The following is a 9495-nucleotide window of genomic DNA, read 5'->3' on the forward strand; positions in this document are numbered from 1 at the left end:
CTTGAGAAGTATACATTTTGGCCAATCTTGTCGGAGTATAATACCATCTGTACAGTAGCTTAAAGTGGCACTCAGTCAGGTTTAAGCCATGGACAAATTTGTTTACCAAAATTAAAGAAGAAAACCAGTCGTTTGGGGAAATCACTAAATTAAGTTCATTTTCCCATAATTTAACCAGTTTGTGAGGAAAGGAATCTAAACCTTTAAAAAGCGAGTTAGCGGGGGGCGGGGCCGTTCCGCCGAGCTGGATGGTCGCATGCCAGACCAGCTCCTGCAGCCTAAAGCGAAATCCCACGCAATCTTACCGTTTTAAGGCACAAAATCGACCAGCGACGGCGGCCCCCACCGGGCGGAGCACCCTGGAACCAGGGTGAGGCTGGCCCAACGGGCTTCAGTCCCCTGGAGGAGGAAGCCGATCTGACTCCACTGCGGCCTACTCCGGAGGCGAGCGGGGCGGACGGCCGCTGCCCTGCCGCACACCGTCCAGCGCTCAGAGTCAGACCAACGGGGAAACCGGCCCCGCACCCCCCCCTATGGACCGGGGGGGTGATCCCGGTCCACACCCTCGGGACCCGACCACCGATAGGTATAACTGTTGAAGCAGCAGGGCCACCATAACCCGCGCTCCAGACACAGACACCAAGATGGCGGAGGCCACGTGGGATGGCGTGCTGATCAAAACCTCCCCAGGCTGCTCATACACAGCGGCGGCTCACCACAGGCACAAGTCCTCGTAGCACAAATACACCTGCAAGCACCCCTGCATCTCAGTATGCTGCCTACCTCGCAGAGACAGTACCCTCAGAGGCCGACCGCAGGTCCCCGGTGTGCCCTCACTCCTCCAAGCAGGGCATCACACCGCCCCACAGGGACATTAAGAACCCATCACTACCGCTGCACTGGGGGGCCCACCGGCACAGGAAGAGGGAAAAATGGACCGTCCACATTGCCGCTGTCAGAGAGAGTCTCGCATGCAGAGAGGGCACAGCGGAGATCTCGCCAAGCACTACAGCATGTACGCCCTGATACCACACACCAGCAGCTGCAGAGGGGAGACATTTTCCGTCCATCTGAAGAGGGACTTGTTCTAAATGAATGACTTACCTTTCGCCACCTTTCCCTCCGGAACCACCAAAGCCTAAGATATGATGCCTGGTGCTATGCCCCATCACGATGCCTGCCTATGGAACACCATAATTATGAACACCCAGCTTGTGGATCTCACCAGCTTGTCTCTTACAGACTGTCACTTATTACAATCACAAACATATGTTTAACTGATGTTTATCCCGATCAATGACAAATGCAGGATTTGAATAGGCACACTTAATTTAACTAGGCAACGCGACTTCACTAGAGACGGTCACAATATTCAACACACGACCCACCAGTTTTACTTTACGACCTGACTGGTCGGACCGCCTGTCACTGCTCCCTACCACGTGAAACATGCACGTCATACCAGAGCACAGTTAACCGAGTAAAGCAAGACTGCACCTAGGGCCCGAGGTTTAAGCGACGAAATCCAACACACTCACCAACCCTAAGCTAATGTAACCAAACGACTGAAGAATACACTATTGCTGACCAGCACGCACTCAGCTTGATTTTTATATTTTCACTTTATGCTTTGTTTGCCTCTCGTACAATAGTCGACCTAGAAAGGCATTACTGACGGAACAACATGTTCATAACTTATCAAAAAAAAAATGTGCGGAAAACCTCATGCCATAAATGTAAAACTACTATGTGTATGTCTTTTAAAATGCTGTTGTGGCACTGATAAATGCTATGTTATTCCTTGCACAAAGAAAATAAAGAATTAAAAAAAATAAAAAGCGAGTTAGCAACCGAAATAATCTTGGGTACAGTTTGGAAAGAAAATAGAGTTTGCAGCTCTTTAGCCCATGGAAAAGAAGATTGGACAACATGTTTCAGAATATAATGTTTGATACGGAAGTAAGTAAATAATTCTTTAGATGGTATATGAAAGTTATCTGCTATCTGTTGAAAGGGTAGAATATTATCACCCATCATAATATTCGAAAAAGTTAGTGTATCTTTGTTAGGCCAGTGTCTCAATGATAAATCCTCTACATTGGTTTCTAATATATTTAATTTACATGTTCTAGGGATTAAGTTAGTTAAACCCAAAATTTTCTTAATTTCAGCCCATGTTTCCAGAGAGGGGGCCAACGATATTAAGCAATTAGGCAAGCCTCTCAAGAGCTTCCCAGGATCTGACCAAATATAAGAATAGAGACTAGAAGCATGTAAAGCTTCGGATTCCATTTTATGCCAGGGTTCAGAGAAAAATTCTGGTTCTTGTAAAATGTATATATGTCGTATAGTATTCGCATAATAAAGATTAGTGATGCTTGGGAAGTTTAGCCCTCCCTGGGACAGTTTTTTTTTACTTATTCTAGGCTTTTTATTTTTCCAAATGAATTTATTAATAGCAGATTGGATCATCAATAGCCAAACCTTAGGGATTTTGAGAGGGACCATTGAGAACAGATACAACCATTTTGGGAAAATATAGGAATTAATAATATTATTTCTACCTGTCCATAGGGTTTCTAAGTTTTTCCATTTTTAAAAGTTTTGATTCATTTCTTTCATTAACTGCATAACGTTCCTCTCCATTATGTGGGAGGCGTTAGCCGGGAAACTGAGACCCAAATAATTGATTTCTGTGTCAGTCCAAATAAATTGATATTTTTGGGATAACCTTTCAACCTGTATCGGAGATAAATTGATGGTTAAAGCAGTGGATTTTGAGACATTTGGTTTAAAATTAGAAATATTAGAAAAATCATCTATTTATTTCATTAGTGCAGCTAATGAATCCTCCGGAGATGTAAGAATGACCAAAGCATCATCGGCATATAATGCGATCTTTATGTCCTGAAATTTAGTGAGGACCCCCTTTATTAAGTGATTGTTTCTAATGTTAACCGCGAGAGGTTCGAGAGATAGAATATACAGAAGCGGTGACAGGGGACACCCCTGTCTTGTTCCGTTTTTAAGATCGAACCAGGTCGAAATAATATTGGGACCTACGGTTCTGGCAGAAGGAGAAGAGTACAGTACCATAATTGCAGTATATATCCACCCTTTAAAGCCATAAGGAGTTCTCTCAAGTAGTCCCACCCGACCCTGTTGAACGCTTTTTCTGCGTCCAAAGACAGGGCCAGGAGGGGCTCCTTATGGACTTTAGCTAAGCCGATAATATCAATGAGCTTTCAAGTGTTATTTGATGCCCATCTTCCGGGGATGAACCCTATTTGATCTGGGTGAATCAATTTAGTAATAACAGATTTCAATCTCTCAGCAATAATGGCGGAATATATTTTCATGTCTACATTGATTAGTGCAATCGGTCTGTAGTTTCTTGGGTCCCTACTATCTTTTCCAGGTTTTAAAATTGGGACAATATTTGATTGTAATAATTCCTTTGGTATGGCCTCATTTTCTGCGGCTTGATTAAACATTTCAGTAAGAGGTTTTAAAAGATAAGATTTCATATATTTATAATATAAGTTTGTAAAGCCATCAGGACCAGGAGTTTTATTTGTAGCTAATCTATCAATTTGGAATTGTACTTCTTCAAGTGAAATCTTTTTATTCAAATTGGTCAGATCCTGGGAAGAAATTCTCGGAATTTGGGAACTTAATAAATATTCCTTGGTGTCCTTGGTTTCTGGGGACAGCCTTAGATTGTACAAGTCTTGATAGAATTGGTTAAACTTTTGTCTAATCTCAGATGGGGTGGAGTATACAATTTGGTCAACCACCAGTTTTTCTACCCTATTTTTAGCATATTGATTACGTAATCTCCTAGTTAGACCTTTACTCGCTCTATTGCCCGAGATATAATGGTTTAATTTTAGTTTATTTATATTTAGCTTATTTTTTTACTCTTCTTTTAAATTGATTTGAGTTTGTACATCTTTTAAATGAGTTCTCAACTCCGGAGAAGATTGTAATTTATTCTTTTTAGAGCATGAGTAGAATTCAATATATAAATCAGGCAATTTTGTGCCGTTCTTTTTCTTAAGAAAATGGTCTATTTTAATTATATAGCCCCTCATTACGTATTTATGAGTGCACCAGTTTATTAAAGGGGAGGTATCTCCCAGATTATTTTCTGCCAAAAAATATTCCAATAATTTGGTTAGATCCTCCCTATTACTTGAGTCCTTTAAAATGGTGTCATTCAGTCTCCAAGTATTGCGATGTAGAGGAGGAGAATTACCAAGATCAAATAGGACAAAACTATGGTCTGACCATGTGTTTTTCTTAAGATTAATATGATTAAAAAGCGGAATTGTATTGGCATTTGTTAAACAGAAGTCAATCCGGGAGTAAGTACCATAGACCCCAGATAGATGGAAAAAATCTTTTTCGGAGGGGTGCAATAATCTCCACATATCGTATAAATTGTATTGCTTACAGATATTATTTAGTTTTTTAGCTTGTGTAATAGGTCCTTTGTTATTAGACGAGGTGGACAAAGTAGTTCTATCCATGGATGGATCACTAACACAGTTAAAATCCCTGGCAATGATCAAATGTCCCCTATTAATTTTATCAACTTTATCCATTATCAGGGAAAATTTGGTCATTGGGTCAACATTAGGTAAATAAACATTGACCAATGTAAAGACTCTATCTTCGATCTTACATACCAGAATTATAAACCTCGCTTCTGGATCTAATTCAATATGTAGAATATCGAAATTGATGTCTTTTCTAAATATAATTGCCACACCCCTTTTTTTTTATTATTTGTTAGTGAGGCCTGGATCACAGTTACAAAATTTTCTCCACCCCATGTTTGTTTGGTATCTTTAAGCCAATGCGTTTCTTGTAGAAAAGCTACCTGTATGTTTAGTTTTATCAACGAGTCATACAATCCATGCCTTTTCTTATTTGTGTTAAGCCCCTGGACATTCAAGGATAGAAACTTCAACATAGGAATACATAAAAACAATATTTTTTGACTTCCTGAAAGAAACAAAACCAAAAATAACGTATCACACTGAAAAGGAAAAAGAAAGAAAAATAAAACCCAACACATATACTATCTGACGTAGGGCACTGAGTAAGACCCACATCAACAGTCATCCATTTAGGTAAAAACCTAATGCTGTAGTAATCATTGAAAGCCATATTGGCGCAATGAAAATCGAGTAGCAAAACTACACAAGAGTGGAAACCCCAAACCATGCCTGAGTTAGAAACCTGCCACTGAGATGCCCTCCCTCTTTCATAGTGTCACTCTCCCTTATATATGGAGGAGGGGGAGAAAAGAGGAGGGGGGAGAAAAGAGGAGAGAGAAGAAAAAAAAATCAATAATTTTTAATTTAATTTGTAGATACCTTCATTGGTCTATCATTGTCTTATAGTGCATATAGTATAAATCTATTATGTGCAAGCTATAATAGCTAATAACTTAAGCTTGTGAAAGAATTAATACATTTGTGATATATTAATATACCTGAAGCAACAAATAAATGTTGCCTTTTGAGGTGTTAGTTAATTCGCAACAATTTTACTTTAGATCATATACAGTGATAGTGAGATTGCTTAAACATGAATATCCTTCTTATAATACAACACAGGTAGCCTATAGTACCTATAGTAAGTGGTTAACCTATTTAATAAAATTATATAGTATAAAAGCACCAAGAGTAGTAAATAAATATTGCTTTTTCAGGTATTAATTACTACACAAAAGTTTTACCTTAGTGAATATAAAGTAGAAGTAAAATATTTCGTAAATAGATATATTTCTTATGAGAAAAAAATATATTTTTTTAATTACATTTGGAAATGCCTTCATTTGTCTATCATTACCTTAATCATAGTGCATGTAATATAAATCTATTTTGTGTTAGCTATTAATAGGTAGTATATTAAACTTGTGGAAGGATTCAAAGATTTGTGATATATAGAACCACCTAAAGCATCAAATAAGTGTTGCTTTTTAAAATATTGGTTAGTTCGCAAAAATGTTGCTTTAGTGCATATAAAGTGATAATGACATTACTTAAAGGACCACTCTAGGCACCCAGACCACTTCAGCTTAATGAAGTGGTATGGGTGCCAGGTCCAGCTAGGGTTAACTAATTTTTTTATAAACATAGCAGTTTCAGAGAAACTGCTATGTTTATCAATTAGTTAAGCCTTCCCCTTTTTCCTCTAGTGGCTGTCTCACTGACAGCCGCTAGAGGCGCTTGCGTGATTCTCACTGTGAAAATCACAGTGAGAGCACGCAAGCGTCCATAGGAAAGCATTATGAATGCTTTCCTATGCGACCGGCTGAATGCGCGCGCAGCTCTTGCCGCGCGTGCGCATTCAGCCGACGGGGAGGAACGGAGGCGGAGAGGAGGAGGAGAGCTCCCCGCCCAGCGCTGGAAAAAGGTACGTTTTAACCCTTTTCCCCTTTCCAGAGCCGGGCGGGAGGGGGTCCCTGAGGGTGGGGGCACCCTCAGGGCACTCTAGTGCCAGGAAAACGAGTATGCTTTCCTGGCACTAGAGTGGTAGTTTAAACATGAATATCCTTCTAGTGGAACGACACAAGGAAAGTGCCTGTAGTGACTGGACTAAACTAATTAGTACAATTGTAAAAGCACCAAGAAAAACGAGTGAGTATTGCTTTTTCATATGTTAATTACTTCACAAGAGTTTTACCTTAGTGAGTATATAGTGAAAATAAAATGTTTCATAAACAATTGCTTTTCTTATAATGCAACAGAGAGGAAAACAAAAAAAAAGAAATCTACAAATTCCCTCCCTTCCCTTTATCTCTCTTTTCACTTTTTCTCTTACTCTACTTTCTGACCTCCTATATTTACATTTACCCCCTACAATATAAAGTTATAGATCTACAGCAGTAATTTGTTATTTTTGAGCCAATCTGTTAAAGACGCATTGGCCTCAAATATTTCTCTTTTGCCTTCATATGAGAGGCTAAGTTTTAGGGGGAAAAGCCACTTGTATTTTATATTGTGGCTTCTCAAAGATCGGGTGGCAAAGCTGAATGCTTTTCTTTTTGTTCTGGTTTCAAAGGATAGATCCTGAAATACTTTGACTTTCTGAAAGGGTCCTTCGGAAACTGGATTGGTTCTTGCAAATTTCAAAATGGTTTCTTTGAAATCAAACGAGAAGAAACATGCAATAATATCTCGAGGAGAATCATTTTGAATTACTTGTGGTTTAAATGTCCTGTGGCATCTTTCTATTATCAGATCTGAAGATTTAAAAGGGACACCCAATATAGATAGGTACTCCATCACAGATTGCTTTACGTCCTCTTGTCTGCCTTTTTCTGGAATGTCTCTAAAGCGTAGATTTTTTCGCCTAGATCGGTCTTCTAAATCAGATAATTTATTTTGTAAATTTACAATTTCCCGGTGTGTCTTATCACAATCTTCTGTTAAATTTTTAACTTGAAAATCTAATTGTTTAAGGTGGTCTTCAAAAATTTCCATTTTTGCAGCGAGAACTTTTATTTCAGTTTTAATATCCAGTTTGATATCTGCGGCAGTTGAGGCCAGTTCAGCTTTAAACTCATCAAGATTGAGCTTAAGACTAGTTTGGAGCAAGGAGATAGTTATTAAATCTTTATCCGGATTTCTTATTGGATCTGGCTCCAGGCTTTTCGAAGTCAGGCCCATATCATTTAATCTCTGTTTGGAGTTCTTTTGTTGCTGGGGAGAGAAGTATGTTGTTAGTGATTTATCATGAGTTTATCTTGGGTGGATTCTTTTTTGTCTTTCCTTGTACAGGGTTTGGTTTCGTGTGTTTTTTTCGTAGCCATATTGTAGCAATTCACCGCTTATGGAGAGAACAAGCCCCTACCAGTCGATCTTTATGCAGACTTGCTATTTTATGGGCTTCAAATTTTTTACACGTTTTGTTGAAATTTTCTCTTATTCTCCTCTCTTTCTCTTCTTATTTCTTGTTTCTTCTTTCTCTCTTCTTCTTTTTCTCTCTTTCTCCCTGCTGCCTTCTGTTTCTTTCTCTTTTTCTTTTCAGCCCCTCTCCTCCTTTCCTTTAAGTTTCTTTTAAATGTGGTCTTAATTTTTTTCTGTTAACTATGGTATAATTAGCTGTTCTATTTCTTTTAGCCTTTACTCCTTATTGCACAACTATAAGTGCCTCAATTAAGTCTAGATACCTGTAGCCTTTTTACATTACGGTGTTTCTCTCGTTTTTTTTCCTCCTTCCCCCCTTTTTTTTTTCTCTTTTCCTTATTGACCTGAACTGAGCTGAGGACACAGAATGTAAATGTCAGCACTTTGAGTTTAAATTTAGTTTCACCCAATTGAAATATAAGTTTATACTCACTGCCACAAAGAGCAGCTAGAATGTGGAGGTTTGAATTATAATATGCAAAAATCTACTTCACCATGTTGTTCCTGGCGTTTGTATAAAAACACACGTGATTCTCTCTCAACGGTACTTCCATACGATTACAGAGTAGAGAAGTAAATAAAAAATGTTTTCGGAGTGCAGCGCTCAGAACCTTGAGCGTATAGTTTCGAGGTGTATCGCAAATGCTGTTGTTTCCCTTTCCTTCGTCACCAAACCTCCCTGAGGACAATCAATTGGGGAGAGAAACTGTTTGTGTGATCTTCTCTTACACGGCAGAGAGAGAGGCATTCAGACGCGGCTACCTCGGCAGTGCATGGCGGGCTCCCCTCCTACTCCGTCATCCCGGCGAGCGTACATACGCACGTCCACACGTCATGACGCCAACTGCCTATAACATTTTATAGGTTTACCGTATTGCAACTTGGGGCATATTACCTAAATCCTGTTTTCCCATTTCTCCTGTATATCGAATCTATAATCTCTCTTATAGGTTTATCTTCTGTTATACTTCCTATATCTACAATTATATGATATCCTGTGTTTACTAGTATGTCTAAAAGCTCTAATAAAGACCCTGCAATTAACCACAGTTTAAGTCTCATCCCTGACCTGCACAAGATGATGACAACACTATAACCCTATATTCACACAAACATACTCCATACAAAAACACTGCTCAGTGCTACATACAACCCTGCAAGCATGGGCAAATGGTAGAGATCCAGCTGCCAAAGCATTGCTGGAGTTGCACGACAGATAGGGATCTACCTTTTACCCACCCTTGCAATAGTGGGGCCCAAAACCATTATTGCACCAGGGCCCTTTCTACTTTAGTTCTGCCACTGCGAGGGGGTGAAGGGCATGATTGCATGCCAGGGAGTAGGGGGAGGCCCAAGCAAATGCTTGCCCAGGGTCCAATCACTATTAAAGACGGCCCTTCTTATAAGAGCTGCATTATGGCTGCCAAAAACTTGATCAGTTCCTCTAATCACATCTCATTAACGTGACTGCTGCTGGAGGTGCAATCTTTGAACATTTGCTGTACAGGGTTTATAGGATAATTCCAGAACCCTCAGACTAGAATTAGTAACTACTGATGGGAAAGTTGTT

This window comes from Pelobates fuscus, chromosome 13 (assembly GCF_036172605.1).
Source record: "Pelobates fuscus isolate aPelFus1 chromosome 13, aPelFus1.pri, whole genome shotgun sequence".
NCBI lineage: Eukaryota > Metazoa > Chordata > Amphibia > Anura > Pelobatidae > Pelobates > Pelobates fuscus.